The 5,850-nt window shown below is 30.4% G+C and overlaps 1 long non-coding RNA gene across 1 annotated transcript; it reads left to right on the forward strand.

Moving 5' to 3' along the window:
- The first annotated feature begins 3,769 nt into the window (after positions 1-3,769).
- LOC127287586 (uncharacterized) lies at positions 3,770-4,244 on the forward strand. Its single transcript, XR_007843897.1, has 3 exons — positions 3,770-3,913; positions 4,027-4,116; positions 4,213-4,244. It is a non-coding gene; the product is annotated as an uncharacterized LOC127287586 (long non-coding RNA).
- The last annotated feature ends 1,606 nt before the right edge of the window (positions 4,245-5,850 follow it).

Here is a 5,850-nt window from a genome sequence, read left to right on the forward strand (position 1 = left end):
TTACATCGTACTTCACCCTTTTCTTTTCGTTTTTTTTTATATTTTTAGTGATTTGTGTTTTTGTGACTGGTGTTTGTTCACCCCTTTATTTATAATCGACAGTGTAAAGTGACAAAAACCATGTGTGTTTAGTGTGTTTTATTCTTGGTCTGCCTTTCCCCCCTCTTTTACTTTGTTTACCTCTAAGTGTCGAATTTCCCGCTGCTATTTGCGATGTTGCCGTATTTCACTTTTATTAATTTGAATTTAATCTTTAAAAAAAAAATTCTTTTTTTTTTCTTTTTAGCTATATTTAATAAAATATCATAATATTGCTACATCTAATATTAAACCTATTATTTTAAACAACATTCAATCCACAAATATAATTGAACGTACCCACATAGCACGACTTCTTGCTGTGAGGTTACTGTAAGGATATCTGTAGGGTTTGTAAGGTTACTGTGTAAGCCTGCAGTAAACTTGAGGTCATCTTAAAACTTCCGCCTTACAGTAAGCTTACACAGTAAAGCTAAGGTAAGCTTACACAGTAAGGTCGTGGTAAGTTTACATGGTAAGGTTGTGGTAAGCTTACACGGTAAGGTAGTTGTAAGCTTCCTTTAAGGTTACTGCAAGGTTGATGTAAGGTTACTGTAAACATAGAATGTTGTTAATAAATAAAATTTATTAATATTTATGCGCAGTAGTTTTCTATGGCACATACGGCTGCGCAGTAACTTTTATTTGACAAGGGTTCATAAAGTACTTTACCAAATATATAATTTTTTATACAAAAAGATTTATAATATAATATATATTATAATATAATTATTTTTAATATATTTTCATATTACTTTATATTAACAGTAACCTTACATCAACCTTACAGTAACCTTAAAGGGAGCTTACAACTACCTTACCGTGTAAGCTTCCCTAGCGGATGGGTTCAACGCGATTTGAACGTAATAGCGTTGAAACACCGTTGGGAACACAACGGTCACTAAAAATGTTATTTAAAAAATAAAATATGATAAAGTATTTATTGGTATTTGTAGAAAAAGTGTTCATGAGTAATTTAGGACCTTATTTGTATCAATTTAATACGAAATAAGTGAAATAAAAGATAAAATATGGAGCACTGTTATATCAGGGTTTTCTGTCAAATTTTTATATAATTCAATGAAAAGTGTTTTAAATATGATTTAATAATAATAAAAAAGCAGTGAAAAAGTATTAATTTATTATTTTAAAGCATTTGAAAGGGTAATAAATAGTGAAAATTAATGTGTTTATTGTGTACTATTTGTGTGTATAGGACAACGTTTATCGACAGCAAGTTACAGGTAACATCGGTGAACGCTAGATGGCAGCACAGTAAACAATTAATAAAACTTTGACAAAAAAATATTTAACCTACTGAACGTCGATGATGCATCTAGACACAAATAAAAAGAATGCTAAAGGCTTATTGAATATTCTTAAAAAATGTTACTAGGGGGTTTTCAAATTTGATATCAGATTTCCAAAATTCAAAATACCAAATAAAATATAACGAATAGAAAAAAATTAAAACATAATCAAATTCTCCATCAGCTTGTTACTCGGGGGTTTTTGGGTTCGCTGATTACGAATATATAATAACAAATTCGATTATTGTTTAGTTGTTTAGATCCGCTATTTTGATTTTTGGAAAACTGTTATTATATTCGTAATCAGCGACCCAAAACACCTCCGAGTAACGTACTTCCAGAGAATTTGTTTTAACAAGATTAATTTTTTTTGTTTCGACATTTTGAATTTTCAAAATTTGTTATTATATTCGTAATCAGCAAACCCAAAAACCCCCGAGTAGCAATCTGATGGAGAATTTGATTATGTTTTAATTTTTTTCTATATTGTTATATTTTATTTTGTATTTTGAATTTTGGAAATATGTTATCAAATTTGTAATTAGCGAGCCCGAAAACCCCCTAGTAACATTTTTTAAGAATATTCAATAAGTCTTTAGCATTTTTTATTATGTGTGTCTAGATGCATCATCGACGTTCAGTGGGTTAAATATTTTTTTGTCAAAGTCTTATTAATTGTTTACTGTGCTGCCATCTAGCGTTCACCGATGTAACCTGTAACTTGCTGTCGATAAACGTTGTCCTATACACACAAATAGTACACAATAAACACATTAATTTTCACTATTTATTACCCTTTCAAATGCTTTAAAATAATAAATTAATACTTTTTCACTGCTTTTTTATTATTATTAAATCATATTTAAAACACTTTTCATTGAATTATATAAAAATTTGACAGAAAACCCTGATATAACAGTGCTCCATATTTTATCTTTTATTTCACTTATTTCGTATTAAATTGATACAAATAAGGTCCTAAATTACTCATAAACACTTTTTCTACAAATACCAATAAATACTTTATCATATTTTATTTTTTAAATAACATTTTTAGTGACCGTTGTGTTCCCAACGGTGTTTCAACGCTATTCCGTTCAAATCGCGTTGAACCCAGCCGCTAGGGTTACCACAACCTTACCATGTAAACTTACCATGACCTTATTGTGTAAGCTTACCTTAGCTTTACTGTGTAAGCTTACTGTAAGGCGGAAGTTTTAAGATGGCCTCAAGTTTACTGCAGGCTTACACAGTAACCTTACAAACCCTACAGATATCCTTACAGTAACCTCACAGCAAGAAGTCGTGCTATGTGGGTATATTTTATAATAAAATAAAATTTTCAAAACTTTAGTTTTTTAAACATTTTTAATTTTAAACTCTCTATAATTTATTTAATTATTCAAATACGTAATTTAATTAATTTTTCTTTTTTTTATATGTAAATAATTTTGAATATAAATTTACTAAAATCTGAATTTTAATCTATTTTTTTTAAAATTGTTGTAAAATTATTTTATTCAAATTTATTGATAAATTTCAATACGTAATTGATTCTTAGAAATTTTTGAATAATAAGTATTAAATATTTTATTAATTGGGTTACAACAAAAAAAATATCGTAAAAAAAATTAGTCAAATAATAAAGGCATTATATATAAAGCATTATTTCGATAATGTTGGTGGGAGTCCGCGCTGAACGCGTTGAGTGTAAGCTCCCCTCGCGTCCCTTGACATTGTGCGAGAGAGAAAGAAACTGCGTGCTGCAACTCCCCGTTCTCTCTCTCTGATGCACTTTACTCACAACCTTCTGTTTTCTTTGTTTCTTTTTGTCTTTCTCTGTTCCTCTTATGCCTAATGCATGTGTGGCTTTATATTATTTCTTTCCTAGTTCTTAACGTCGTTTGGAGGCGATTATTTTACACTTTTTTTTTTATTCTTATATATATATTTTTTTTATTTAAACAAATTACCCCCTCCCCCAAAAAATATACATTATTCTTGTTAGTTCTGTCCCCTAACTAAAAAAAATTTTTTTTTTGTTTCTTGAATGTCATTTATCAATTAATTAATTTAATTAAATTAATCCAGCAATTTACCAGCTAAAATTAATAAATAAATAAATCAATATCAATCAAATAACAAATTAATAATTAATTATTGATTTTAATCCATTATTATTATCTATTATTATTTATTATTATTTAATTTAATATTATTATTTATCATTATTTAATTAACCAATTTACCAACTAAAATTAATAAATAATTAAACCAATAATAATTAAATACTGAATTAATAATTAATTGTTCCCTCAAAAAAAATATATCAATTATATTTAAACTTATAATTTCTTAATTTTCCCCTTTTTTTAGTATGGTGAGTTCTCCAAGTTCCGGCTCTAGTGATTTGGAGTTCGTTTCCCTCACCCGTCGTGAGGACATTGTTTGGCCTGAGGTAGACCTTGATTCCTCTTGTAGCGGAATCAGTGATGCCTCTACTCTACCCTTAACCAATATTGCCCGTAAGTGTCTGAAACTACCCCCTAAAAAAAATTTTCATACCTTTTTTTTTGTTATTATTTTTTTTTTTTTTTTTATAAATAGAAAATTATTTCCTCTTTTTTTTTTTTTTTAGCAGCCCAAAGTGACATACCTGACACACCTGCTTCCCCCGATCCCGCGTTCGAAGCCTATTTTGACGCCCATGCTCAACCTTACAGCCCAGGTTAGTAGCCCCCAAAAAAAATTATGTTAAAAAAAATCTATATATTATCATGTCCCTTATTCCTATTATCTATATATATGTATTATTTTTTTCTAGCCCCACCCTCTACTGGTGTTGGATCCCTTGAATTATGGTTGTGTGCACCATAGTTGCGCGTGCATAGGTATGCATTAGCGGCAGCTATAATTTGTGAGGAAACAAAAAAAATATATATAAAAAAAACTACCCCTTTTTTTATATACACCTTAAACCTATATGGTTAGTTCTCCCCTTTTTTCAAAACTTTATGCAACTATATACAACTATATACCTCAAAAAAATATAATACTAGATCAACCCGATCTATTTTACTATCGGTTTAATAAAAAAAAATCATCATTTTTTTTATGGATTTTTACATCTGGGCACATTACGGTTCTTCTTTTTGCTTTTGGTGTAGGTGCCCCTGAAGTTAATATTTGAATAGTTTCTGAGACGCTAGCTGTAGCTTCTTCTTTTGTTGATGTCGTAGCCTTTGTTTGGTTTATTTCGGTTGGAATGTTTTGGGATAATTCTCTTAGTGGTACTTCATTTGTTTTGTCTTTTCCAGTCAGGATATTGTTTATGGTTGTGGATCTTTTCTTACAGGTAATCATAATAATTACCACTGTTGCCAAAATTGCTATTGTGGTGACCGTGCCCCAGATTCCTATCATTGTTGGGGAATATGTTTCATTGAGTTTTTGGGTCAACACACGTTGGCTTTGTTCTTCGAATTCCTTTTCTAATAATTTCAGTTTTTCGTCCGAATCCGACTTTTTCCACGAGAAAAATTTGTTGTCGTTTTCTACTACTACGATCTTCCGCCCTACATCTTTCAGTATCAATAATACATTTTCTAACTTTAATTCCAGTTTGGGTTTATAAAGATATCTGTATGGATTCTCTTTGATTTGAAGACTCGGCAATTCTATAGTATCTAACTTAAGAATACATTCTCTCGCTACATGTATAATCCCTATACCTGGCAAAGTGTAAGCTTCGGCTACCCTCTGTGGGCAATTTAAATATACTATTTCCGAATGGATAAGAGAGTATAACCAACTACCTGTTGTAATTAGTGGTTCCCAAAGTGGTTGTTCATTTTTAGTGAACCTGATGTCACAAATTTTTAGGGTTTCGTTGTTTGGATTTCTTCTAAGCTCTGCCTCACAACCAGGTACCGACAGTATATCGTAAACTCCGTGCATGTGATAACATATGTATTTATTTTCTATCTGCCTGCAGTTTTTAAGTTGTTCCTCATTTAGATAAAAATAATACCTTTCATCCCCTGTAATTGCTAGATATTTTGCGTATGCTGATATATAAGCCCTGGTTCCGTTTTCTCCTGACTCTTGTAAAACCGGCACTTCATGCATCTTATATAATGTGTAAATTCTTTCCTCCACCAGCGGAATATCTAGAGTTATAATTAAATTTTTCTCGTTAGTATGTATGTTGGTTTGTGAGATCTTATCCACATTCGAAAATGTTATGTCATCTATCGGTACCGGGAAGTCTACCCCCTTTAAATATTTCTTTGCTTCTGTTGCTATGACTATTTGTTGTTCGTCGGTTAACAATTTGGGTGACAATTTCCCTTCTTTCGCTTTATACAATATATTGAGTGGTTCACTAAGACCGTGTTCATAAATCCCTATTTCGCGGTTCCAATTTTCCATGGTGTTTCTAATATTGTTCAAATACATTTCG

Source organism: Leptopilina boulardi, unplaced genomic scaffold, assembly GCF_019393585.1.
Source record: "Leptopilina boulardi isolate dan_hultmark-lab unplaced genomic scaffold, ZJU_Lbou_2.1 LbouV2_371, whole genome shotgun sequence".
In the NCBI taxonomy this organism is placed as follows: Eukaryota; Metazoa; Arthropoda; class Insecta; order Hymenoptera; family Figitidae; genus Leptopilina; species Leptopilina boulardi.